General features: G+C 36.0%; 1 pseudogene; it reads left to right on the top strand.

Annotated features, from left to right (window-relative positions):
• Positions 1-879: 879 nt before the first annotated feature.
• LOC115848268 (ATP synthase subunit f, mitochondrial pseudogene) lies at positions 880-1,146 on the top strand (annotated as a pseudogene).
• Positions 1,147-15,331: the final 14,185 nt, after the last annotated feature.

The following is a 15,331-nucleotide window of genomic DNA, read 5'->3' as shown; positions in this document are numbered from 1 at the left end:
GAAAACCATAATTCGAAAAGATACCTGTTCTCCAATATTCACTGCAGCACTATTTATGAAAGCCAGGACATGGAAGCAACCTAAATGTCCATTGATGGAGGAATGGATAAATAAATGTGGTATAGACCACAACTGACGAGGTAACTTCCACTTTGGGCCTTTTTCCAGGCTCCTTGTTGCAAACTGCTTGTGACTAGCAACCATCCAAGCAAGAAACCTGTGTAAGTTGCTGCAGAAATGACTGTGCACAGCCCGTGGGGGACAGTCACAAAAGAGTTTCTCCTTGGGATTATATGACCTCTTTTCAGTTTTGAAGTTAGACATGGGAGAAGGAAGATCTGCTCACAACAGACCAAGGTACCCAATCTCAGGTTTGGGTTTTCTGGACTCTGTTTTTTTTCTGGTAAATAAACCCTGAGGACTGATCAGCTCTTGCAGGTCTAAAACCATGGCCTATGAAGCAATAACTTTCAGGGATGTGGCCAAAGAGTTCTTTCAGCATGCGTTGGAATTTCTTGATCCTATTCAGAAGAAGTTGTACTATGATGTGTTGATGGAGAGCAATAGTAATTTGGTCTTAGTGGACCATTCCATTTATGAGCCAGACATAATTGTGTTACTGGAGCAAGGAGAAGAACGCTGAATGGTTGTGAGAGAAGAAACAAGAAGCTGGATTACAGATTTGGATTCAAGTTATAAAATAATCAGCATTAGAAAGACATTTATATCCGGAAAAAGCCATCACTTTTTTTGCGTCGGAGAATTCATAGTGGTGAGAAACACTATGAAGATGAAGAATGTGGGAAGACCTTTAGTTATGCCTCAAACCTTGCTCAACATGGAAGAGTTCAGGTTGGAGCAGACAGCCAGGACTCTAAGATGACATCAGTTGTACCACTGAAGGAGAAGAAGCTCCTGGATATCAAATTAAAGGAGCTGCCTAGCTGGATAATAATGTGGGGTTTCATCCCTAAAGGCATTACTGGAGCGTTTCAAATAGGTTATTACTGATATTACAACAAGTATTTCAACGTGAAGAAAGGGAGCATCACTGGGTTTTCTATGGTGCTGGCAGCTTATGTGATTTTCAACTACTGCTGTTCTTACAAGGAACTTGAACATGAGCAGCCAAGTGAGTACCACTGAAGAGGGTGCACTCTGCATTCTTGACCATGACCTTTGCCGGGCACCCCTGAATCCTTTCATATCCTAATGGAGAATTAACACTCAATAAAAGATGACTGGTTAAAAAAAATCTGTCTTAGCAACTTTCAAGTATGTAATACAGTATTATTAAGCATACTCACCATGCTGTACATTATACCTCCATGACTTATTTGTTTTATTATTGGAAAATTGCAGCTTTTGATCACCTTTACCCATTTCACTCACTGTTTCTGGCAACCATCAATCTGTTCTCTTGTATCTATGGCTTCAGTTTTATATTTTTGTTTTTGACTTTTTTTTTTTTTTTTTTAGATTTCACATACAAATGAGATCATACAGTATTGGTATTTGTCTTTCTCTGTCTGACTTCACTTAGTATAATGTTCTCAAGATCATCTATGTTGTCACAAATGGCAGGATTTCCTTCTTTTATGACTGAATAATATTTTATTGTGTATATGCCACATTTAAAAAAATTCATTAATGTCTTGATGAACCCTTGTTGTTTTCATGTCTTGGCTATTGTAAATAATGTTGCATTGAACATGGGGATGCAGGTATATTTTCAAGGTAATGATTTTGTTTCCTTTGGATAAATACCAAGAAGTTGAATTGCTGTGTTATATGGTAGTTCTAGTTTTAATTTTTTGAGGAACCTCCATACTGTTTTCCATAATGGCTACACTAATTTGCATTCCCTCTAGCAGTACATAAGTGTTCCCTTTTCTCCACATCCTTGCCAACACTTGTTATTTCTTGCTTTTTAGTAATAGCCATTCTTACAGATGTGAGGTGATATTTTATTGTAGTTTTGATTTGCATTTCCCTGATGATTAGTGATGTTGAGCACCTTTTTTAGTGCCTGTTGGTCATTTGTATGCCTTCTTTGGAAAAATGTCTATTCAGAGCCTCTCCCCATTTTTTAACTGGGTTGCTTGTTTGCTTTTCTATTAAGTTGCATAAGAGTTTTTAAAAAATATATTGTGGATTGTAAATCAACTATAATGTAAAATAAAATTTTTAAAAAGAAATGTGGTATTATATATAATGGAATATTACTCAGCTATAAAAAAGGACAAAATGATGTCATTTGTAGTGACATGGTAAAATAGATAACTAATAAGAATATATCTACTCAGTACTCTGTAGTGACCTATATGAGAATAGAATGTAAAAAGGAGTGTATATATGTATATGTATAACTGATTCACTTTGCTGTATAGCAGAAATTAACATAGCATTGTAAATCAACTATACTCCAGTAAAAAAATAATTAAAAATAAATAAAAAATTAAAAAAATCCCACTTTATTTGCCCACCTACATCTATATAGATATATATATAACACAGATGTGCTGTGTTAGAAGGGTAAGAGGAATGGCTACCCTTTGGCCACACTGCTCCTCCCCTAAGCCAGGGCAGCACTACTTTTCCTCCAGTGGGAAAAAGAGAGCCCAGGGTAGACATCCCCAAGCATTGTGGGGTGTTTCTGAAGAGAGTCACTCTGGATTTGCCTAATGGGGATTGTGGGGGACTCTATGGATCTTGACCATTGAGAACTGGACTGTGATGGAGAAGCAGGCAGGTGGCTTGTAGCAACCAGCTCTCAGACCTTGGCAGACTGTATTTCTAGCTTTGGCACACAAATAGAAGTCCAAACCAAGTGGGTTTGATCATCCGCAAAACCAAAATGGTGGTCCAGTCTGACCAAAGAACTCAGCAGGATGCAGGCCTGCTTGATATGGGACCACAAACAAAGAGCCTTTTTGGTCCTGGAATCTGGTCTTCCCCTCTGTCAAAGAAGGAGAGTTAAGTCATAACCCCTATCACTGTTAAGTGTTGCTCCCAGCCCTGTTCAAGAAAGAAGCCTGGTTGGAAATCTTGTGAGGTTGATTAGCCCAGCACAGTTGAGTGGAGAACTCATCAGGCAGTGCTGACTGTCTAAAGAGCAAAGCCAATGGTCCCATTTGACTAGAGAACTTGTATCACAGTACTGCTGAAGTCAAGACCACATACAAAGAGTCTTGCTGGCCTAAAACTAGTTCTAACACTGTGCCTTTCTAGAGGAGCTAATTCACAGGCCTGCCCATTGCTGAGGGAACCTCCTGGCCCACATGTCCAAGAAGCCTGTCCTGAGAACATGGGAACTGCTTTAGAGCCTGGCCAGCAGCTTTGCCTATCTGCAGAGCCAAGCCAGCAACCCTATATGGCCAGAGAGTTTGGTGCAGTTTTGCCTGATTAGCTCTTGAAACAAGAGTCTTGCTAGCCTTGGGACCTATTTTGTGGTTCTCCCTAGTCAGGGAAGCTAATCTGTAGTCTTGCATGCTTCTGAATACAGCCTCTGACCCTGCCAACCAGGAAACCTAAATGGAGCTCCCTGGAATCTCAGTGTCCCATCCTGCTGCCCAGATTCAGCAGCACTTGACCAAAGAGCCCAGCAAACAGATCTGTATATACAGAGACAAGACAGAGGTCCTGTATATCCAAGGAGCTTAGCACACAGTTCTGTTGAATTTGATTTCCAAAGAGCCATGCAAGCCCTATGGCCTTTTCTGCAGCCCCACCCAAGCAGGAAAGCTAATTTATAGCCCTACCGAAAGCTGAATACAAGGTCCAGCCAGCCCTGACCAGGAAATCTAACCAGAGTTTCTGGAAATTTGTATAGCTGATCCTGCAACTTCAGTTACAACAGTACTTAAGCAGAGAGCCTGTCTAGTGAGCCTACCCATCTGTAGAGCTAGGACATTGGTCTGTCAGACCAGGGATCTAGGTGTATAGTTCTGCCACATTTGATCACCAAACAAGAGTCATTCCAGATTTGGGGCATACATGGGCACCTTCCTGGGCAGGGAAACTAATTTGTAGCCCTGCTCACTGTTGAATCCAGTTATCAGTCTGCTTGACCAGGGAACCTAACCAGATCACTGTGGAAGCTGTGGAGCCCACCATACAGCCCTGCTTACAGTCCCATATGAACAGAGAGCAGATCCCATGGATTTCCCCATCTTCAGAACAAAACTTGTGGACCTGTCTGGCCAGGAAATGCAATGCACATTCTTGATTAATTTGGGTCACCAAACAATGAGCAATGCAGGCCTTGGGGCCCATTCTTCTCCCCTACCAGGGTACGGAATCTAAGTCATAGTCTTGTCTACTTATGAGTATAGTACTCAGTCTGAACCATCTAGAAAGCTTGACCAGAGAACACAGGCAAATGTGGAGCTCATCTTATAAACTTATTGTGCAGGGAATAAAGCCAGCAGTCCTAGCCAACAGTTCTCAGCCAGCAGCACAAGTCTGCCCAACCTCAGAGCTCATTATGTAGCCTTGCCCAAAAGTATGCCCTAATAGTAAGCTTCATCCACTCAAGGACACTACCAGCTGACCTGTACAGAATTCCACACTAAGTGAACTGGTGAAGAACTGTTAGTGCAAAAGTAAACCTGTAAAGTCTGGAAGATGAGACTGCTTACAGAAATGCACAAATACAAACATAAGGAATCAAGGATCACAAAAAATCAGGTAAGCATCATGCCATCAAAGTAAACTAATAAAACTCCAATAACTGATCCAAAAGAAATGAAGATCTATAAACTATCAAAGAATTTAAAATAATCCTCTTAAAGGACTTTTGTGAACTACAAATATACAACTAAACAAAATTAGGAATAAAATACATGAATAAAATGAGAAGTTCAACAAAGAAATAGAAACTGTCAAAAATAAAAAAAAATCCTAGAGCTGAAAAATACAAGTGAACTGAAAACTTCAATAGAGAGCTTCAAAAGCAGACTAGACCATGCATAAGGAAGAATCAGTGTCCTAGAAGACAGGGCATTTGAAAATATGCAGTTGGAGGCCATAAAGAAAAAGAATTAAAAAGAGTGAAGAAAGCCTACAGGACTTATGAGACATGATCAAAAGAAACAAGATCCACCTTATGGGAATTCCAAAGGAGAAGATAAAGAGAAAGGAACAGAAAGTATATTTAAAGCAATAATGGTGGAAAACTTCCCAAACCATGGGAGAAAAATGGACATCCATATCTATGAGGCCCAAATACCCCAAATAAGTTAAAACAAAGTAAGGCTATAAAAAGGCACACTATAATAAAATTTTCAGAAGTCAAAGACAAAAAAGCAATTTTGAAAGTGGCATGAAAAGAGAAAAAAATGAATACAAGGGAAACCCCATAAGACCATCAGTGGATTTCTCAAAACAAATGTTTCAGGTTGGAGAGAATGGGATGATATATTCAAAATATTGAAAAAAAAAAAAACAAAAGTCAACCTAGAATACTATAACTGACAAAACTGTAGTTCAAAAATAAAGGCGAAATAGACTTTCCCAAACAAAAAATAGAAGAGGGAGGTCATCAACAGTAGACCTACCTACCTTATAAGACATGTTAAAGAGAGTTCTTTGAGCGGAAGTAAAATGATGCTAATTAGCATGATAAAAACATATGAAGGTAGTGTAAAACTTATTGGTAATGGTAAATATATAGTCAAAGTCAGATAATCTCCTATGGTAATGGTAGTGCATTATTCATTTAAATTTATATTAAAATTTAAAAACAAATGTACTAAAAATAACCATAACTACAATAATCTGCTATTGGTTACAAAATATGATAAATATGTAAACTGTAACTTCAGTAACCTAATGTGAGGGAAAGGAGAAACAAAAGTATAAAGTTTAGAAATACTGTGAAAGTTATCATTTTAAAATAGGGTGTTACAATTTTAAGACATTTTTAAGATATGTAAGCCTCATGGTAACCACAAGACAAAAACATGCAGTAGTTACACAAAAGAACATACTAAAAAAAGTCAAAGATTATTGATGTCTAAAGTCATCAAATCACAAAAGAAGACTGCAGATAAGAGAGAAACAATGATCTACAAAACGGTCAGACAACAATTAAGAAAATTACAATAACAAGTCCTTACCTATCAATAATTAGATTAATCATAAATGGATTAAATTTTCCAATCAAAAGACATAGAATAGCTAAATGGAATTTTTAAAAAGATCCAATGATATGCTGCCTACGAGAGTCCCTTGAACCTTAACAACACACATAGATTGAGTGTGAAGGGATGAAAAAAGATATTTCAAGCAAATGGTAACCCCCTCCCAAAAAAACGGCAGAGCTAGTTATATTTATATCAAACCAAAAGACATTAAACTTAAAATGGTATAAAGGAAGAAGGTTATTATATAATGATAAAGAGGTCAATCCATCAAGAAGATATAACAATTGTAAATATTAAAACACTCAATATCAGAGCACCTAAATATATAAAGCATACACTAACAGAACTAACAGGAGAAATAAACATCAACAAAAAACTGTTGGTGATATTAATACCCCACTCTTAACAATGGATAGATCATCCAGACAGAGAATTAATAAGAAAGGTGTGGTTTTGAACCTTCGTCCTTGAGTGAACAAAGCTTACTATTAGGGCATATTTTTGGACAAGGCTGCATAATGAGCTCTGAGGTTGGGCAGATTTGTGCTGCTGGCTGAGACTGTTGGCTAGGACTGCAGGATTTATTCCCTGCACAACACTATAGGCCAAATGGCCCTAACAGACATACACAGAACATTTGATCTGACAATAGCAGAATACACATTGTTCGTGAACACACATCAAACGTTTTCTAGGATAGAGCATATGTTAGACCACAAAATAAGTCTTAGCAAATTTAACATTTAAATAATAACAAGTACCTTTTCCAACCACAATGGTATGAAACCAGAAATCAATTAAAAGAGAAAATGAATACATGAAAAACCAAGGAGTCAAAGAAGAACTAAAGGGAAAAGAATAAAAGTATCTTGATACAAATAAAAAGAGAAGCACAACACATCAAAAGGTATGTGATTCAGCAAAAGCAGTTCTAAGAAGGAAGTTTTTAGCTATATATCAAGAAAACAGGGAGATTTAAAATGCACAACATAACTTTACACTTCAAGGAAACAGAAAGAGAAAAATGAAACAAACCCAAAGCAGCAGAAAGAAGGAAATAATAAAGACAGCAGCAGGAATAAATGAAATAGAGAACAGGAAAACAATAGAAAAAATTAACAAAACAAAGAGTTGGTTATTTGAAATGATAAATAAAATTGAAATTATTTTAGCTAGACTAACCAGAAAAAACAGGATTTAAATCAAGAAAATTATAAAGAGGAAATAATATAACATATCACAGAAAACTGAAGGATCATAAAAGGCTACTATGAATAGTGATACACCACCAAACTGGACAACCTGTGAGAAATGGATAAAATCATAGAATCATTCAACCCACCAAGACTAAGTTAGAAAGAAATAGAAAAACTGAAGAAACCAAATACTAGCTTGGATTGAATCAGTAATCAAAAATATTCCAGCAATTCTATCAAACATACAAAGAAGAATTTATACCTATCCTTCTCAAACTCTTCAAAAAGATTGAAGAGGACTGAACACTCCCATGGTCATTCTATGAAGCAACCATCACCCTGACATGAAAACCAAAGACACTACCAAAAAAGAAAATTACAGGCCAATATCTTTGATGAAGACAGATGTAAAAATTCTCAACAAAACATTACCATACTGAATCCAACAATACATAAAAAGGATCATACACCATGATCAATTTGGATTCATTCCAGGGTCACAAAGGTGGTTCAACATATGCAAATCAAACGTGTGATACACCACATCAACAAAAGAAAAGACAAAAACCACATGATCATCTCAATAGATGCAGAAAAAGCATTTGATAAAATTCAATATCCATTCATAATAAAAACTCTTGCCAAAGTGGGTATAGAGGGAACAAATCTCAACATAACAAAAGTCATTTTTGACAAACCCACAGCCAACATAATACTCAATGGTGAAAAGCTGAAAGATTTTACTCTAAAATCAGGAACAGGACAAGAATGCCCACTCTCACCACTTCTATTCAACATAATATTGGAAGTCCTAGACATAGCAATCAAACAAGAAAAAGAAATAAAAGTATCCAAATTGGAAGGGAAGAAGTAAAATTGTCCTTATATTCAGATGACATGATATTATATATAGAAAAGCCTAAAGACTCCACACAAACACTATAAAAACTGATAAATTAATTAGCAAAGTAGCAGGAAACAAGATTAATACACAGAAATACATAATATTTCTTTACACTAACAATGAAATATCAGAAAGAGAAAGTAAAAAAAAAAATACATAAATTAAATAAAATGCCTAGGAGTAAACCTAACCAATGAGGTGAAAGACATATGCTGAGAACTATAAAACTTTTATAAAGGAAATAGAAGGTTATTCAAAGAAATGTAAAGATATTCCATGCTCTTGGATTGGAAGAATTCATATTGTTAAAATGGCCATACTACCCAAAGCAATTTACAAATTTAATGTGATCCCTGTCAAATTACCCAGACATTTTTCACAGAACTAGAACAAATAATCCTAAAGTGAATCCTATATGAAACCAGAGAAGACCCAGAATTGCCAAAGCAATCCTGAGGAAAAAGAACAAAGCTGCAGAGATAACCCTTCCAGACATCAGAAAACGCTACAAAGCTACAGTAGTCAAAACAGCATGGTGGGCTTCCCTGGTGGCACAGTGGTTAAGAATCCACCTGCCAATGCAGGAGACACGAGTTCAAACCCTGGTCCAGGAAGATCCCAAATGCCACAGAGCAACTAAGCCCGCATGCCACAACTACTGAGCCTGTGCTCTAGAGCTCTCGAGCCACAACTACTGATGCCTGTGTGCTTAGAGCCAATGCTCTGCAACAAGAGAAGCCACCACAATGAGAAGCCTGTGCACCACAATGAAGAGTAGCCCCTGCTTGCTGCAACAAAGACCCAATTCAGCCAAAAAATAAATAAATAAAATAAATTTTAAAATTAAAAAAAAAACAGCATGGTATTGGAACAAAACCAGACATATAAATCAATGGAACAGAATACAAAGCCCAGAAATAAGCCCACACACCTATAGTCAAATGATCTTCAACAAAGGAGGCAAGAATATACAATGCAGAAAAGACAGTCTCTTTAGCAAGTGGTGTTGGGAAAGCTGGACAGCCACATATAAATCAATGAAGTAAGAACACTCCTGCACACCATACACAAAATAAGCTTAAAATGGCTTAGAGACTTAAATATAAGACATGACACCATATAATTCCTAGAAGAGAATATAGGCAAAACAGAAATCATACCAATGTTTTCTTAGGTCATTCTCCCAAGGCAATAGAAATAAAAGCAAAAATAAACAAATGGGACCTAATCAAACATAAGTTTTTGCATAGCAAATGAAACCATAAACAAAAGAAAACCTACAGACTGGGATTAAATACTTGCAAACAATGAACCCAACAAACAAGGGCTTAATTTCCAAAATACACAAACAGCTCACAAAGCTCAATAACAACAAAAAAAAAAAAAAAACAAGCAAACCAATCAAAAAAATGGGCAGAAGATCTAAATAGACATGTCTCCGAAGAATACATACAGATGGCCAGCAGGCATATGAAAAGATGCCCATGATTGCCAATTATTAGAGAAATGCAAATCAAAACTATACTGTGGTATCACATCACACCAGTCAGAATGGCCATCTTCAAAAAGTCTACAAATAATGAATGCTGGAGAGGGTAAGGAGAAAAGGGAACCCTCCTACACTGTTGGTGGGAATGTAAATTGGTGCATCCAACATGGAAAACAGTAAAGAATTGCCTCAAAATACTAAAAATAGAGTTACCATATGATCCAACAATCCACTCTTGAGCATATGTCTGTAAAAGACAAAAGCTCTAATTCCAAAAAAATATATGCACCCCAATGTTCATAGCAGCATTATTTACAATAGGCAAGACACAGAAGTAACATAAGTGTCTATCAACAGATGAATGGATAAGGAAGATGTGGTATATATATACACACACAATGGAATATTACCCAGCCATAAAAAAGACTGAAATATGAAATAATGCTATTCACAGCAACATGGTTGGAGCTAGAGATTATCATACTAAGTGAGGTAAGTCTGACAGAGGAAGACAAGTGTTATATGATATCACTCATAGATGGAACCTAAAAATTAATACAAATGAACTTATTTACAAAACAGACTTACAGACATAGAAAATAAACTTATGGTTTATAGGGGGAGGGATAACTTGGGCATATGGGATTAACATATGCACACTACTATATATATAATACGTAAACAGCAAAGATTTACTCTATAGCACAGGGAAATATATTCAGTATCTTGTAATAAACTATAATGGAAAAGAAAATCCTAATTACTTTGCTGTACACATGAAACTAATACAATAACGTAAATCAACTGTACTTCAATTTAAAAAATCTCCCAATGAAGAAGAAAAGACCATATATGACCAGCCCTCAGCTAACATCATACTCAATGGTGAAAATAAAATATTTTCCTTTAGATCAGGAAAAAGCCAAGGATACCCACTCTCTCCACTCTTATGCAACATAGTACTGGAAGTCTTAGACAGACCAACTGGGCAAGAAAAAGAAATAAAATATATCCGAATTAGAAAGGAAGAAGTGAAATTGTCTCTATCTGCAATGACATTAATTTTTATGCAGAAAATTCTAAAGACTCCCCCAGAAAACTGTTAGATATGATCAACAAATTCAGCAAAGTCACAGGGTACAAAATTAACATACAAAAATCAGTAGCATTTCAATACAAAAGCAATGAATTTTTTAAGAAGAAATTAAAAATCATTCCCATTTCAATAGCATCAAAAACAATTAAATACTTAGGAATATATTTAACCAAGGAGGTGAAGGATCTCTACACTGAAAACTAAAGACATTCATTAAAGAAATTGAAAAAGACAGAAATAAATGGAAAAATAAAACATGTTCATGGATTGGAGAAAATTAATATCGTAAAAATATCCATATTGCCCCAAGCTATCTGTTGATTTAATGTCATCCCTACTATGATTCAAATGGCATTTTTTACAGAAGTAGATAAAACAATCTTAAAACTTGAATGAAACCACAGAGTATTTGGATGCCAAATATATGAAGAAATTTTAAGAAAGAGCAAAGCAGGAGGCACCACACTTTCTGATTTCAAGCCATATTATGAAGCTATTGTTATCAAAACAGTGTTGTGCTGGCATAAAAACAGACAAATAGACAAATGGAACAGAATCAGGAGCCCAGTAATAAACCCATGCATATGCAGTCAACTAAGACTTGACAAGGGTGCCAAGAATACTCAATGGAGAAAAAAATGGTTTATTTAATAAATAGTGCTAAGATAATTGGATATTCAAATATAAAAGAATGAAACTAGACCCTACCTTACACCACTCACAAAAATTAATTCAAAATGGATTAAGGACTTAAATGTAAGACTGAAAACCATAAAACTCCTAGAAGAAAACATATGAAAAAACTTCTTGCCGTGGGTTTTGGCAATGATTTTTTGGATATGACACATAAAGCACAAGCAACAAAGTAAAAAAGTTAACAAGGGGAACTAGATAAAACTAAAAAACTTCTGTTCAGCAAAATAAACAATCAACAAAATGAAAGCCGACCTACAGATGGGATAAAATAGTTGCAAATCATATATTTGATAAGAGATTAAAATCAAAAATATATAAAGGACACATATAACTCAATAGCAATCATCATCGTCATTATCTTCTAATTAAAAAATGAGAAAAGAGCCTGAACAGATATTTTTATAAAGAAGATACTCCAATTTCCAACAGGTACACGGAAAGCTGTTTGACATCACTAATAATTGGGGAAATGCAAATCAAAACCACAATGACATAGCACCTCATGCCTATTATAATGACTATCATCAAGAAGACTGGCAAGGCTCGGTGCTTTGTGTTCACCTGGAGGGGTGGGATAGGGAGGGTGGGAGGGAGGGATATGCAAGAAAGAAGATATATGGGAATATATGTATATGTATAACTGATTCACTTTGTTATAAAGCAGAAACTAACACACCATTGTAAAGCAATTATATTCTAATAAAGAAGTAAAAAAAAAAAAGGAAGACTGGCAAGGATGCAGAGAAAAAGGAAATCTTGATACTATGAGTGTGATCGTAACTTGGTACAGCCACTAGAGAAAAAAAGAATGGTGGTATCTCAAAACCTAAAAATAAAACTAACATATAATTCAGCAATTCCACTTACAGGTATATATCAAAAAGAAAACCAAATCACTATGCTGAAGAGATTTGTTCACCCTCATGTGAATTGCATCATTATTTCCAATAGCCAAGACGTGGAAACAACATACATGTCCATTGATAGAGAAATGAATAAAGAAAATGAAATATAAACAAACAAACAAATAAATACATATATATTTATATATATAATGTAATACTCTTCAGCTATGAAAAAAATATCTGCAAAAACGTGAATGGACCTTGAGGGCATTATGTTAAGTGAAATAAGTCATAGAGAGAAAGACAAATGCCACATGATCTTACATGTGAAATATAAGAAAAAAACAATAATAGAAAACAGGATTAGATTTTCAGTTATGAGAGGTGGGGTGTGGGGTGTTGGGAGATGTCATATACAACATAATGACTAAAGTTTACAATGCTGTATGGTATATTTGAAAGTTACTAAAAGAGTAAACTTGAAAGTTCTCTTCACAAGGAAAAAGAAGTCGTAATAATGATTTTGCAATACATGTAAGTCAAGTCATTATACCGCATACCTTAAACTTATACAGTGTCGTATGTCAATTATATCTCAATAAAACTAAGTCAGATAGATGATAGATACATACATACATAGATAAATCAGAGAGAAGTAGAAATCATTGTGTTCTCATAATCAGAAGCCCTTTCTTTGTTGTTGTTATTTTAATAATTTTTGTCCTAACCAAAATTACATTTCAATAAAAGTACCTCTTATTTCCTCAGGGCATGGGGACAGGAAAGACTTTTACTACTTTTATACTATTAACCAAAAACCTTTAAACAAAAAACAATACCCATAATTTAAATTATCTGTTATTTAAGAAACTATATTAGATATCTACTGGATCATTACAAATTATGATTCAAGAATGTGGTCCTTATGTTTGTCACACGGATTACAGAATTTTCCAAAAATATAAAAAGCCACTGATTTTTGCATTGTTATATGGACATGCAACCCCGTATCAATATTAAAAATAAAATGGTGAGAGAAGATTCCATAATTCAGTGGTCCCCAACATTTTTGGCACCAGGAACTGGTTTCGTGAAAGACAGTTTTTCCATGGAGGGCGGGGGAGAGGAGAAATGGTTCAGGCATTAATGCAAGCGATGGTTCTGATGGTATTGTGAGCGATGGGGATCGTCAGATGAAGCTTCACTCGCTCGCCCGCTGCTCACCTCCTGCTGTGCAGCCCGGTTCCTAACAGGTCACGGAACAGTACCGGTCCACGGCCCAGCAGTTGGGGCCCCTGCCATAATTAGAGGTCTTAGAAATAGTGATGTAGTCAGAGGACACCAGAATATGAGAAATCATATACTTGGTAGCAGCTTGCTCTACTAGAGGGCATAAAGAAACTACTTTAGCAATAAAAATAGAGATGACCAAAAATATCAATACCTGTGTGTTTTAGGCACCAACTGGTGTGCAAGACAAACTATAGGCATACGAGTTTTCATCAATTATTATTGATAGTGCATCTTACAGTCTGTTCAAATCTCAAGCAGTATATATCAGTCGCATCACCAGTTGTCATCAAGTGAGTTCCAGAAAAAGCCAGAAAAAAATTATCTGCCATTTATCTATAAACATCTGTGTTTTGATTCTATGTTTATATTGTTGTTGCTGTGTGTGTGTGTGTGTACTCACACATATTACCAGGATTAAGGAGGCTGGGGAAATGCTGCAGAAAGATAACATTATATGAGAATGATAACTATACCAACTGAAGGTTCATAGAGAAAAAAGTAACATTATGGGTTGGAGATTAGACAAATTTAGAGAAGCAGATGAAAATGATGTTGCACACTTAACTCACTTGGGAGCATCTGATATATGGCCACAAAATATGCTGAAGTAACTCTCTGAATAACAGAGGTAAGAAGAAGGGCATGGCAAAAATTAAGACAGGAAAGCAGGCTTGCATTTTTTTTTAAAACATCTTTATTGGAGTATAATTGCTTAACAATGGTGTGCTAGTTTCTGCTTTATAACAAAGTGAATCAGTTATACATATACATAATTTCCCATCTCTCTTCCCTCTTGTGTATCCCTCCCTCCCACCCCGCTAGGTGGTCACAAAGCACCGAGTTCATCTCCCTGTGCTATGAGGCTGCTTCCCACTAGCAATCTATTTTACGTTTGGTAGTGTATATATGTCCATGCCACTCTCTTGCTTTGTCACAGCTTACCCTTCCCCCTCTCCATATCCTCAAGTCCATTCTCTAGTAGGTCTCTGTCTTTATTCCTGTCTTATCCCTAGGTTTTTCATGACACTTTTTTTCTTAAATTCCATATATATTAGCATACGGAATTTGTCTTTCTCTTTCTGACTTACTTCACTCAGTATGACAGACTCTAGGTCCATGTACCTCATTACAAATAGCTCAATTTCATTTCTCTTTATGGCTGAGTAATATTCCATTGTATATATGTGCCACATCTTCTTTTTCCATTCATCCGATGATGAACACTTAGGTTGTTTCCATCTGCTGGCTATTGTAAATAGAGCTGCAATGAATATTTTGCTACATGACTCTTTTTGAATTATGGTTTTCTCAGGGTATGTGCCCAGTAGTGGGATTGCTGGGTCATATGGTAGTTCTATTTGTAGTTTTATAAGGAACCTCCATACTGTTCTCCATATTGGCTATACCAATTCACATTCCCAACAGCAGTGCAAGAGTGTTCGCTTTTCTCCACACCCTCTCCAGCATTTATTGTTTCTAGATTTTTTGACGATGGCCATTCTGACTGGTGTAAGATGATACCTCACTGTAGTTTGATTTGCATTTCTCTAATGATTAATGATGTTGAGCATTCTTTCATGTGTTTCTTAGCAGTCTGTATATCTTCTTTGGAGAAATGTCTGTTTAGGTTTTCTGCCCATTTTTGGATTGGGTTGTTTGTTTTTTT

The sequence above is a fragment of the Globicephala melas genome, chromosome X (genome assembly GCF_963455315.2).
Source record: "Globicephala melas chromosome X, mGloMel1.2, whole genome shotgun sequence".
Classification (NCBI taxonomy): Eukaryota; Metazoa; Chordata; class Mammalia; order Artiodactyla; family Delphinidae; genus Globicephala; species Globicephala melas.
The sequence above is the reverse complement of the archived record's forward strand: the minus strand, read 5'-3'. Positions and strand labels throughout refer to the sequence as shown.